Raw genomic sequence first — 13,779 nt, forward strand, 5'->3', positions numbered from 1 at the left:
ATCATTACAGGTGCAGCCTGGGTGTAGTCTCAATGGGGCCCCTAAAATTTTGCCAGTATGGGGCCCCGAAATTCCTAGTAGCAGCCCTCGACAGCCCTGCTAATACAGACTGGTCTTCACTATCTACAATGAGCTACTCTAAATTATATTTAAACTCAAAAGCATAATAGGTTTCATGTATGTATTCTGATGCCTCAAATCACTTCATTGACATGTCATAATAAAGGACAATTACCTACAGTGCTGAATTTTTCAGGATATGGCTATATCAAATTACTTGTGTAATATATACAGTGTAAATAAAAAGTCTATACATCCCTGTTAAAATGACATGTGAAAATATAGCCATTTCAGGACTTTTTCCACCTATAATGACACCTAGAATCTGTACAATTCAATTGAAAAATGTAATATTTTTCAGTGGAAAAAGAAAAATTAACTAAAATAAAATGGTTTCATAATTATGCACACCCTTAAACTAAAACTTTTCTGAAGCACCCATTAAATTTATGACAGTGTATTCAGCTTTTTGCGTATGAGTCGTATGAGTCTATCAACATGGCACATATAGAATTGGCAATCTTTGCCCACTCTTCCTTGCAGTTGCGCTCCACATCTGTCAGCTTGTGATGGCATCTCCTGTGTACAGCGCCCTGTTCAGGTCACCCACTGATTTTCATTTGGATTCAGTTCTGGGTTCTGATTGTCTCATTCCAAAGCTTAATCTTCTTATGGAGATGCCGTTATATTGTTGATTTGAGGTGTGCTTTGGGTTGCTGTTGTGCTGAAAAGTCTTAATCTTCAGCTTTTTAGCAGAGGCCTGAAACTTTAGTTGCAAAATTGACTGATATTTTGAACTATTCATAATTCCTTCCACCTTCACTAAAACCCCAGTTCCAGCTGTTGAAACACAGACCCAAAGCATAATGCTGCCTCCACCATGCTTCACTGTGGGTATGGTGTTCTTTTGTGATGTGCAGGGAGGGTTTTGTGACAAACTGTATGTACCTTTTGTAATTTTGGCCAAAAGTTTCAACCTTAGTCACATCAGACCATAACACATTTTCCCACATTGACTATGGGATTATACACAAAAAAACACACTGGCGCACCTGGAAAGTGGCTGGAGAGTAGGGATACACTGGCGTACTGTCAGAGTCCATTGGTCCAGGAAGCTGAAAAAAGACTTAGAGTTACATTAAAGAAGCTGCAGGAATTTCTGACAAGTACTGGTTGTGCACTGTATGTAGCAACAATCTCTCGTATTCGTCATATGTCTGGCCCTTGGAGTAAGGTGGCAAGACAAAAAAGAAGATAATCCAAGCGCCACAAATTTAAAGCCACATCTTAATGACTGGCTTCACAGTGTTCCATGGTAAAGCTAATGTTTTGGAAACTCTTTTGTACCCTCCTGATTCATAACTTTATAATGCCTTTGCTATATTGTAAGCTGTTTACAGACAATGGCTGTTGCTTTAAAACGCAACTAAGAAAATGGCAGAAAAACCCTACCAGAGCAGCTAAACTTTATATGGGGTTAATCAGAATCACTGTAAATGATGGCTGCTGCGTACGGACTACTTTTTAATAGGAGTTTTTAAAAATGTAGTTGGCCAATTCTGAACACAGCCATGTCCCCAGTTACAAGAGGGTATTTATATTTATGCAACCACATTATTTTGGTTTTGTAATTTTTATTTTTCTCCTAAAAATGACTTCACTTTTTTTCTCTGTGGACTTGAACAGATAGGTGACATTAATGGTGGAAAACATTCTGAAATGATTCTTCTTGGTATTGTGATTTTTTGCATAACAGCTTGGCTGAAGAGATGTGGTCTCTTTGCCCCCTCCTTCCCATCCACCATTCCCATCACATACCCATTGCAAATTTCCCATAGGTACAGAGAATTCTACTGTGGATGTTATGGAAGCACAAAGGCTTATTAGGATTTTTAGGCAAATGTTAATCTATTAAGATAAAGTTACAATTCAAAGATAACAGTTTCTCTTTAAAAGACAGCAACAACTTGTTCATTCATGAGACCAAGGCAGGCAGCTCATGTCATATCCTCTGCTAAACAGTAACATCCTTGATTATGTGTCTCTGCTCCATCTTCCAATTTTAGACACATTTCTTTGTACGTCATCGATATATGAGGCACTAGGTCATGTTCTCTCGATACAGCTGCTGTAACTGAGCACCAGCTATGAAATGGAGCTTAGTCGCAAAGGAGAACCTTTCTAAAGTTACTGCGCTGCTTATCTCCTCTTCCTCCAAAACAAATTTAACTCTACAAAAACAACAAGTTCTTGTGCGTTTACATAGTTTGTGACATTATATTTTGGCATTATGACTTAATATACCTTTATAAATTTGAGTTCTTATAGAAAATGTTTTGTTTGGAATCATGGGACTACTATTTGCTGTATCATACATTGCAATAGTAAATTTGAAAAGGATAAAAGAAAGTTATAGGGGGTTTTCCACCTGAAGAGTCTCAGATTAGGATCTTGTAGAGGGGCAGTATACGATTCTGCATTGGCTAAGTCACATCTGTTGGGCAGAATTCTTCCTTACCAATTGTGGTATTTGGAGGTGTGGGACTGACCTTATTCTCTGTCCACATAGCAAGTCCTCCTAGTGGAGGAGGACTGAAGTGCAAGACTGTGGAGAGGAAAGAGGCAAACCCTGTGTTTAAGGTAATACAGTCACATTACATAGTTATTAAGGTTGAATGAAGACTTTAAGTCCATCTAGTTCAACCCATAGCCTAACCTAACATGCCCTAACATGTTGATCCAGAGGAAGGCAAAAAAAACCATGTGGCAAAGAGTAAGCTCCACATTGGGGAAAAAAATTCCTTCCCGACTCCACATACGGCAGTCAGACTAGTTCCCTGGATCAACACCCTAACAAGGAATCTAGTATGTATACCCTGTAACATTATACTTTTCAAGAAAGGCATCCAGTCCCCTCTTAAATTTAAGTAATGAATCACTCATTACAACATCATACGGCAGAGAGTTCCATAGTCTCACTGCTCTTACAGTAAAGAATCCGCGTCTGTTATTATGCTTAAACCTTCTTTCCTCCAGACGTAGAGGATGCCCCCTTGTCCCTGTCTCAGCTCTATGATTAAAAAGATCATCAGAAAGGTCTTTGTACTGTCCCCTCATATATTTATACATTAACATAAGATCACCCCTTAGTCTTCGTTTTTCCAAACTAAACAGCCTCAAGTGTAATAACCTATCTTGGTATTGCAGACCCCCCAGTCCTCTAATAACCTTGGTCGCTCTTCTCTGCACCCGCTCCAGTTCAGCTATGTCTTTCTTATACACCGGAGACCAGAACTGTGCACCGTATTCTAAGTGTGGTCGAACTAGTGACTTGTATAGAGGTAAAATTATGTTCTCCTCATGAGCATCTATGCCTCTTTTAATGCATCCCATTATTTTATTAGCCTTTGTAGCAGCTGCCTGACACTGGCCACTAAATGTGAGTTTGTCATCCACCCATACACCCAGGTCTTTTTCATTGATGGTTTTGCCCAGAGTTTTAGAATTAGGCACATAGTTATACATCTTATTACTTCTACCCAAGTGCATGACCTTACATTTATCCCCATTAAAGCTCATTTGCCATTTATCAGCCCAAGCTTCTAGTTTACATAAATCATCCTGCAATATAAAATTGTCCTCCCCTGTATTGATTACCCTGCAGAGTTTAGTGTCATCTGCAAATATTGAAATTCTACTCTGAATGCCCCCTACAAGGTCATTAATAAATATGTTAAAAAGAAGAGGGCCCAATACTGACCCCTGTGGTACCCCACTGCTAACCGCGACCCAGTCCGAGTGTGCTCCATTAATAACCACCCTTTGTTTCCTATCCCTGAGCCAGCTCTCAACCCACTTACACATATTTTCCCCTATCCCCATTATTCTCATTTTATGTATCAACCTTTTGTGTGGCACCGTATCAAAAGCTTTTGAAAAGTCCATATACACTACATCTACTGGGTTCCCTTGGTCAAGTCCGGAGCTTACCTCTTCATAGAAGCTGATCAACTTAGTCTGACATGAACGGTCCCTAGTAAACCCGTGCTGATACTGGGTCATGAGGTTATTCCTCTTCAGATACTCCAGTATAGCATCCCTTAGAATGCCCTCCAGGATTTTACCCACAGTAGAGGTTAAGCTTACTGGCCTATAATTACCGAGTTCAGTTTTTGTCCCCTTTTTGAATATTGGCACCACATTTGCTATACGCCAGTCCTGTGGTACAGACCCTGTTATTATGGACTCTTTAAAGATTAAAAATAATGGTCTATCAATGACTGTACTTAATTCCTGCAGTACTCGGGGGTGTATCCCATCCGGGCCCGGAGATTTGTCAATTTTAGTGATTTTTAGACGCCGCCGTACTTCCTGCTGGGTTAAGCAGGTGACACTTAATGGGGAATTTTTGTTATCTCTGATCATATTGTCTGCCATGGGATTTTCTTGTGTAAATACTGATGAAAAAAAGTCATTTAGCATATTGGCTTTTTCCTCATCCTCATCCACCATTTCCCCCAGACTATTTTTAAGGGGCCAACAGTTTCATTTTTTAGTTTCTTACTATTTATGTAGTTAAAGAATATTGGGGGATTATTTTTACTCTCTCTGGCAATGAGTCTGTCTGTCTCAAATTTTGCTGCCTTGATTTGCTTTTTACAGAATTTATTTAATTTTCTGTATTTATTTAATGCCTCATCACTACCTTCTTCCTTTAATTCTCTAAATGCTTTCTTTTTGTCACTTATTGCGCCCCTTACAGCTCTATTTAGCCATATTGGCTTCCTCCTATTTCTAGTATGTTTATTCCCATACGGTATATACTGTGCACAGGTCCTACCCAGGATGCTAATAAACGTCTCCCATTTTCTTTGTGTATTTTTATGTCTCAGGATATCGTCCCAGTTAATTGCACCAAGATCATCTCTCATCCGTTGGAAATTTCCCCTCCTGAAGTTTAGTGTCCTTGTCACCCCTCTGCTACACATCTTATTAAAGGATACATGAAAACTTATTATTTTGTGATCACTATTCCCCAAGTGACCCCCAACCCTTTGATATGCGGTCTGGCCTGTTTGTTAATATTAGGTCTAGCAGTGCCCCCCTTCTTGTTGGGTCCTGAACCAGTTGTGAAAGGTAATTGTCTCTTATAGTTGTCAAAAACCGATTACCTTTGCTGGAACTGCAGGTTTCTGTTTCCCAATCTATTTCAGGGTAGTTGAAGTCCCCCATAATAATGACTTCTCCTTGAGTCGCAGCTTCATCTATTTGCTTTACGAGGATATTCTCCATTGCTTCCATTATTTTTGGAGATTTATAACAAACCCCTATCAGTAATTTATTATTTTTTCCCCCTCCTCTTATCTCCATCCACAGGGACTCTACATTTTCATTAAATTCACCTATATTATCACGCCGGATGGGTTTTAAGGACGATTTTACATACAGACACACCCCTCCCCCTCGCTTATCTGTACGGTCATTTCTGAAAAGGCTATAGCCCTGCAAGTTAACAGCCCAGTCATGGCTCTCATCCAGCCATATTTCAGATATCCCCACCATGTCATAATAATGCTCCAACAACATTAATTCTAATTAGTCCATTTTGTTGGCGAGGCTTCTGGCATTAGCATACATGCACTTGATGTTCCTCTCTGTACCTCTATTCTTTCTTAAATGATTAACTGTTCTAACCCCACCCCCCATGCCACCGCCACCCCCAACTTCCTTATTTGTGCCCAGGTCTCTATTTGCCCTATCTTCCCCTCCTATAAATTGAATACCCTCCCCCCCAATCCCTAGTTTAAACACTCCTCCAACCTTCTAGCCATTTTCTCCCCCAGCACAGCTGCACCTTCCCCATTGAGGTGCAGCCTGTCCCTAGCGTAGAGCCTGTAGCCCACTGAGAAGTCGGCCCAGTTCTGCAGGAACTCACTTTTTTTTATTTATTATTGATTATAATTAACATTTTTAAGGTATAAAATCAGCTGAATTCGTTTTTTTTATTTTTTTTTATACATGCACTGGGAACTGAACTTTGTATTTGCTGGTGTATTCCAGAGCACGACACCTACACACCGCAAATATGGCAGCTACAGGCCATAGAAGAGTGACTTTTGCATCGATTCCCAGCTTCTTTGTTGTGGCCATATTAGCTGTAATCTGGGCACGTCCCTTGATATTCTCCTTTCACATCTGTAGGGGGAACCAGGAACTTATTGTGAACTTATTGTTGTTTGTGAAGACACAAGGGCCAGTGAGTTCTCTTGTCTGCTGGCCTGAGACCCAATGGATCAGGACTCATCCCACTGAATGCCCGCGCTCTTTTCCAATGGGCATAATGCTACTCAGACAATACAGGGTGAGGGTAAAACAGGGTGGCAATACTTAATTGAATCATCAACAGACATTAACATATAGAACAGTCCCAGCAAATACCCAAGATGGTGCAAATTACAGAGTTTCACCCTTCCGCTGGCTGTCTGGGATTAGAGCAGCTGCGACTTCTGGGCTCTCCAGAGCCGACTACCCCAATCAAAGGTGCCCCGCTTTTGGTGGGCACCCACAGAGGAGGTAATTACAAGCTTAGGAAGCTGACAGTCCATTGAGGCACGTGGAAAAATGACGGTCACACCTGGCTTTTCCGAACGTCTGCATGGGGCCAGGTGACTGAAGGGTCACAATCCTGGATTCCCCAAACGTCTTTGAGGGTTCAATGATGGTCAATGGAACAGATCTGTATTCCTCCAGCTAGGGCCGACATTCATTAAGGTGGCATCCTGTAGAATGTAAAATCTGTGTTGTCCTTGATGGTGCCATAGTGCCTTGACCGTTGTTCTGTAAAGAGTCTCTTCATAAGGATATAGTTCTCTTTTTATACCCATATCTGTGGTTCAAGCCATCATCCACAGGTCAGGGGGCAGGTGGGATGAGTTTAACTCTTTGAGTATTTAATTAATCAGCATAGTTTGTCATTCCACTGTTTTGCAGGTCAACAAGCTATATGTCCTGGTACAATCGGTAATCAACTTATTAGCAAACATCGATTTTTCAATGACCCTACGTCCCTGTCCTCCAACGGTAGCAGACAATAACCTGTAGGGGCTAACAGAAGAGGCAAACAGCAGAAATTCATCTATGAGAGTCTACTCAACAGTCTATAGTTCTTGACCCACTGAAGAAAAACACAAATTCAGTATTCAGCGTTCAGACAATAGCCTAAGTCTCCTGGAGTACTGAAAATAGACATCTGGTGTAATCAAGATTAAATCCTGTGTCGTCACATATCCTAGTGCTATGTGCTGAACTACAATTTTCCTCTGTTGACACTACTCACAACAGTCAGCGGTGACCTGGCAAAACCACAGCTCTGTTCTCCCCTCTATACTAGAACAGGGCTTTGCCAAGGACTTCTTCCAGTGATGAGAACTGGTAGCCTGGTAGATGTGTTATCACCACTGCAGTGTAATCAACAGCAAAGTATTCAGATTGCTGTAGTGTAAAGCCTCATCCAAACATCCATGGTGCACAGACATCTGAATTAGGCCTTACTGCTGCCTCTGCAAAGTGTTACAGATGTTACAGACCATACATGTGCATCAGACCACTGGCTACAGAGCTCTGCAAGTTCAACTTCAATGTGCAATGCACAGTAACCAGTAATCAAGCGACATGGGCAATCATCACATGTTTTGTGGCTGTCTAACAGCCGTGAAACATGTGGCCACAGGGACTTGCACCCCAGGCAATCTCGGATAACGAACACTAGTCATAAGCTAATTCCCCAGTTTTTAAAAGTAGAAAATCTTAAAACTTTAATTTTTCACACTTTATACCATAAGAAAACTATGATAAAAATTCTGACCCTTTACATTTTTGTAACTTGCTCTCGATATGACTACATAAAGTATATATACATGTTTCAATCTAAATGATTATATTATATAATATATAATATTTTAAAGGAAACCTGTCACCCCCCCAGGGCGTTTTTAAGTAAAAGAGCCACCTTCAGCAGCACTAAGGCTGCATTCTGTGAAGGTGGCTCTTATGTTTAGCATCCCTAGGAATGCTGAAATAATCACTTTTATAAATAGCGCGCCATACCTGTATTGAGTCCGGGGGTACGTTATCTCCCCCTGCCTCAGCCGCCTCACAGCCGTCCATCATCCACTGGGCGCCGCCTCCTATCTTTCTTGTGACCTCACCCGCGCATGCGCTCTGCATTTATTTCTCGGGCATGCGCCGTGCGCGCTGCCCTGGAACTTGCATCAAGTGATGTAAGTAGATCGCCCCTGCGCACAGCCGAGGCCCCAGATCCCACTCCTCAGGGTGTTATGATATATTCATACTGCGGGGCTGGGAATCTGGCGCCTGCGCAGTGGAGCGGGTCACCGTGCTCCATTGAAGACAGTGCTAAAATCTAGCGAGATTTGTGGTTTGATACAGTACAGTCCAAAAGTTTGGACACACCTTCTCATTTAAAGATTTTTCTGTATTTTCATGACTATGAAAATTGTACATTCACACTGAAGGCATCAAATCTATGAATTAACACATGTGGAATTACATACTTAACAAAAAAGTGTTAAACAACTGAAAATATGTCTTATATTCTAGGTTCTTCAAAGTAGCCACCTTTTGCTTTGATGACTGCTTTGCACACACTCTTGGCATTCTCTTGATGAGCTTCAAGAGGTCCATTCATGTCAGACTAATTTGATCAGCTTCTATGAAGAGGTAAGTTCCAGACTGGACCAAGGGAACCCAGTGGATGTAGTGTCTATGGACTTTTCAAAAGCTTTTGATACGGTGCCACACAAAAGGTTGTTACATAAAATGAGAATAATGGGGATAGTGGAAAATATGTGTAAGTGGATTGAGAGCTGGCTCAGGGATAGGAAACAAAGGGTGGTTATTAATGGAGCACACTCGGACTGGGTCGCGGTTAGCAGTGGGGTACCACAGGGGTCAGTATTGGGCCCTTTTCTTTTTAACATATTTATTAATGACCTTGTAGGGGGCATTCAGAGTAGAATTTCAATATTTGCAGATGACACTAAACTCTGCAGGGTAATCAATACAGGGGAGGACAATTTTATATTGCAGGATGATTTATGTAAACTAGAAGCTTGGGCTGATAAATGGCAAATGAGCTTTAATGGGGATAAATGTAAGGTCATGCACTTGGGTAGAAGTAATAAGATGTATAACTATGTGCTTAATTCTAAAACTCTGGATAACAAACTCATATTCAGTAGCCAGTGTCAGGCAGCTGCTACAAAGGCAAATAAAATAATGGGATGCATTAAAAGAGGCATAGATGCTCATGAGGAGAACATAATTTTACCTCTATACAAGTCACTAGTTCGACCACACTTAGAATACTGTGCACAGTTCATGTCTCCGGTGTATAAGAAAGACATAGCTGAACTAAAGCGGGTGCAGAGAAGAGCGACCAAGGTTATTAGAGGACTGGGGGGTCTGCAGTACCAAGATAGGTTATTACACTTGGGGCTATTTAGTTTGGAAAAACGAAGACTAAGGGGTGATCTTATTTTAATGTATAAATATATGAGGGGACAGTACAAAGACCTTTCTGATGATCTTTTTAATCATAGACCTGAGACAGGGACAAGGGGGCATCCTCTACGTCTGGAGGAAAAAAGGTTTAAGCATAATAACAGACGGGGATTCTTTACTGTAAGAGCAGTGAGACTATGGAACTCTCTGCCGTATGATGTTGTAATGAGTGATTCATTACTTAAATTTAAGAGGGGACTGGATACCTTTCTGGAAAAGTATAATGTTACAGGGTATATACACTAGATTCCTTGATAGGGCGTTGATCCAGGGAACTAGTCTGATTGCCGTATGTGGAGTCGGGAAGGATTTTTTTTCCCCAAGGTGGAGCTTACTCTTTGCCACATGGTTTTTTTTTGCCTTCCTCGGGATCAACATGTGTCATGTCGGACGCTGTTCAGACCAGGTCGTCCGACAGACAGCGGTAATTCCGCTTTTGACCACTATTTACTCATTGGCGTCTGCTAGATTTTGTCTAGCTGTTCCGGAGTTAATTTACCTGATCCTCGGATTGGAAGCTGGGACATTTCCATGGCCTTTAAATAGTTCTCCTGATCATTGGGCGTCGCCGATTATAGCTTCTGTCTTGCGTTGTTATCTCGGTCTGGAGTGGAGAGCTGGTGGTTGGAGATTAGTTGCTGGTGGTGTATATTCCTTCGTCTTATTTACTCCTTCCTATATTTGTGTTTATTTTGCCATGCACATTTATAGTGTATTCCTGAGTGTCTGCGGCGTGGTGTATATTTTCCTTTATCCTTGTCTGTGCTATCTGTGGGTATTTAAGTATTACCTGTTCACTGGGTGGTGGGTGGAGGTTTCAGCCTAGGGCTGAGCTCAGGAGTTAGGCCGGAGACACACTGGTGCGAGATACGGCCGAGTCTCGCTGGTTAAAAGCAAGCTGTGGCACCGGCACTCCGGAGCGGAGCGTGCGGCTCCATGTATTGCTATGCAGCTGCACGCTCCGCTCCGGAGTGCAGGTGCCACAGCTTGCTTTTAACCAGCGAGACTCGGCCGTATCTCGCACCAGTGTGTCTCCGGCCTTAGGGTGAGGTTCGAGGCCTGAACATGCACACCATCAGTGTAAACTTCAGGTAGAGGGTCAGTCAGGATTTCCCTAGTCTTAGGGAAATTGCAGGAGCCCGGGTTATTAGCTCTCGCTCACCAAGTCTCTCCCTGACATTATAATCGGCCCAACAACAACAAAGAAAAAAAAAAAAAAAGGGGTTTCTTTTTTTTTTGTTTTGTCATGGATCCCATGACTTCCATAACCCGCCAGTTGGAGGCACTGTCCCTACAGGTCACTGAGTTGAGGGGGGCAGTGCAGCAACAGGGACTAGCAGTGTCCAATGTGCAAGCTGGAGCGACAGGAAGAGTCACTGACCCTAAATTTCCGTTGCCTGAAAAATTTGCTGGGGAACGCAGTAAATTTGTTTCTTTTCGTGAAGCATGCAAACTATATTTCCGTATGCGCCCGATATCTTCTGGTAATGAGGCTCAGCGTGTGGGCCTGGTGTTGTCATTGTTAAGTGGGGATCCCCAAGCATGGGCGTTTTCTTTGCCATCTGATTCTGCGGCATTTGTCTCTGTGGAGAGTTTTTTTTCTTCTCTTGGGAAAATCTACGATGAACCTGACAGAATGGCTCTGGCAGAATCTAAGATACGCTCTATTCGCCAGGGGGAGCGAGTTTCAGAGGATTACTGTTCTGAATTTCGTCGCTGGGCGATCAATATCCAATGGAATGATGCAGCATTGCGGAGTCAGTTTATACATGGGATTTCTGGAAGGGTTAAGAAAGCCCTTCTGATGTACGACACTCCTACTTCTCTAGATTCTGCTATGAGTCTGGTTGTCCGCATTGATCGCCGTTTGCGTCAGGGGGAGCATGAGACACCGCCTATGGGAGAGGGTTTAGGTTCACGTGAGGTTGCTGCAGGTGAGCCCACGGAGCCTATGCAAATCGCAGAGGTGTCACATGTCAAGCATCGAACCCCTGAGCTCAGGAAGCAGGGAGCCTGTTTTTACTGTGGTAAAACTGGTCATTTTATTAACCCCTTCATGACCTTGCCGTTTTTTGCAATTCTGACCAGTGTCCCTTTATGAGGTAATAACTCAGGAACGCTTCAACGGATCCTAGCGATTCTGAGATTGTTTTTTCGTGACATATTGGGCTTCATGTTCGTGGTAAATTTAGGTCGATAATTTCTGAGTTTATTTGTGAAAAAAGCGGAAATTTGGCAAAAATTTAGAAAATTTCGCAATTTTCACATTTTGAATTTTTATTCTGTTAAACCAGAGAGTTATGTGACACAAAATAGTTAATAAATAACATTTCCCACATGTCTACTTTACATCAGCACAATTTTGGAAACAAATTTTTTTTTTGCTAGGAAGTTATAAGGGTTAAAATTTGACCAGTGATTTCTCATTTTTACAACAAAATTTACAAAACCATTTTTTTTAGGGACCACCTCACATTTGAAGTCAGTTTGAGGGTTCTATATGGCTGAAAATACCCAAAAGTGACACCATTCTAAAAACTGCACCCCTCAAGGTGCTCAAAACCACATTCAAGAAGTTTATTAACCCTTCAGGTGTTTCACAGCAGCAGAAGAAACATGGAAGTAAAAAATGAACATTTAACTTTTTAGTCACAAAAATTATCTTTTAGCAACAATTTTTTTATTTTCCCAAGGGTAAAAGGAGAAACTGGACCACGGACGTTGTTGTCCAATTTGTCCTGAGTACGCTGATACCTCACATGTGGGGGTAAACCACTGTTTGGGCGCACGGCAGGGCTCGGAAGGGAAGGAGCGCCATTTGACTTTTTCAATGAAAAATTGGCTCCAATCTTTAGCGGACACCATGTCGCGTTTGGAGAGCCCCCGTGTGCCTAAACATTGGAGCTCCCCCACAAGTGACCCCATTTTGGAAACTAGACCCCCCAAGGAACTTATCTAGAAGCATAGTGAGCACTTTAAACCCCCAGGTGCTTCACAAATTGATCCGTAAAAATGAAAAAGTACTTTTTTTTCACAAAAAATTATTTTAGCCTCAATTTTTTCATTTTCACATGGGCAACAGGATAAAATGGATCCTAAATTTTGTTGGGCAATTTCTCCTGAGTACACCAATACCTCACATGTGGGGGTAAACTACTGTTTGGGCACATAGTAAGGCTCGGAAGGGAAGGAGCGCCATTTGACTTTTTGAATGAAAAATTATCTCCATCGTTAGCGGACACCATGTCGCGTTTGGAAAGCCCCTGTGTGCCTAAACATTGGAGCTCCTCCACAAGTGACCCCATTTTGGAAACTAGACCCCCCAAGGAACTCATCTAGAGGCATAGTGAGCACTTTAAACCCCCAGGTGCTTCACAAATTGATCCGCAAAAATGAAAAAGTACTTTTTTTTCACACAAAATTTCTTTTAGCCTCAATTCTTTCATTTTCACATGGGCAACAGGATAAAATGGATCCTAAAATTAGTTGGGCAATTTCTCCTGAGTATGCCGATACCTCATATGTGGGGGTAAACCACTGTTTGGGTGCACGGCAAGGCTCGGAAGGGGAGGCGTGCCATTTGACTTTTTGAATGGAAAATTAGCTCCAATCGTTAGCGGACACCATGTCGCGTTTGGAGAGCCCCTGTGTGCCTAAACATTGGAGCTCCCCTACAAGTGACCCCATTTTGGAAACTAGACCCCCCAAGGAACTTATCTAGATGCATAGTGAGCACTTATAACCCCCAGGTGCTTCACAGAAGTTTATAACGCAGAGCCGTGAAAATAAAAAAAAAAATTTTCTTTCCTCAAAAATGATTTTTAGCCCAGAATTTTTTATTTTCCCAAGGGTAATAGGAGAAATTGGACCCCAAATGTTGTTGTCCAGTTTGTCCTGAGTACGATGATACCCCATATGTGGGGGTAAACCACTGTTTGGGCGCACGGCAGGGCTCGGAAGGGAAGGCACGCCATTTGGCTTTTTGAATGGAAAATTAGCTCCAATCATTAGCGGACACCATGTCGCGTTTGGAGAGCCCCTGTGTGCCTAAACATTGGAGCTCCCGCACAAGTGAACCCATTTTGGAAACTAGACCTCCCAAGGAACTAATCTAGATGTGTGGTGAGCACTTTGAAC

Source organism: Ranitomeya variabilis, chromosome 8, assembly GCF_051348905.1.
Source record: "Ranitomeya variabilis isolate aRanVar5 chromosome 8, aRanVar5.hap1, whole genome shotgun sequence".
Classification (NCBI taxonomy): Eukaryota; Metazoa; Chordata; class Amphibia; order Anura; family Dendrobatidae; genus Ranitomeya; species Ranitomeya variabilis.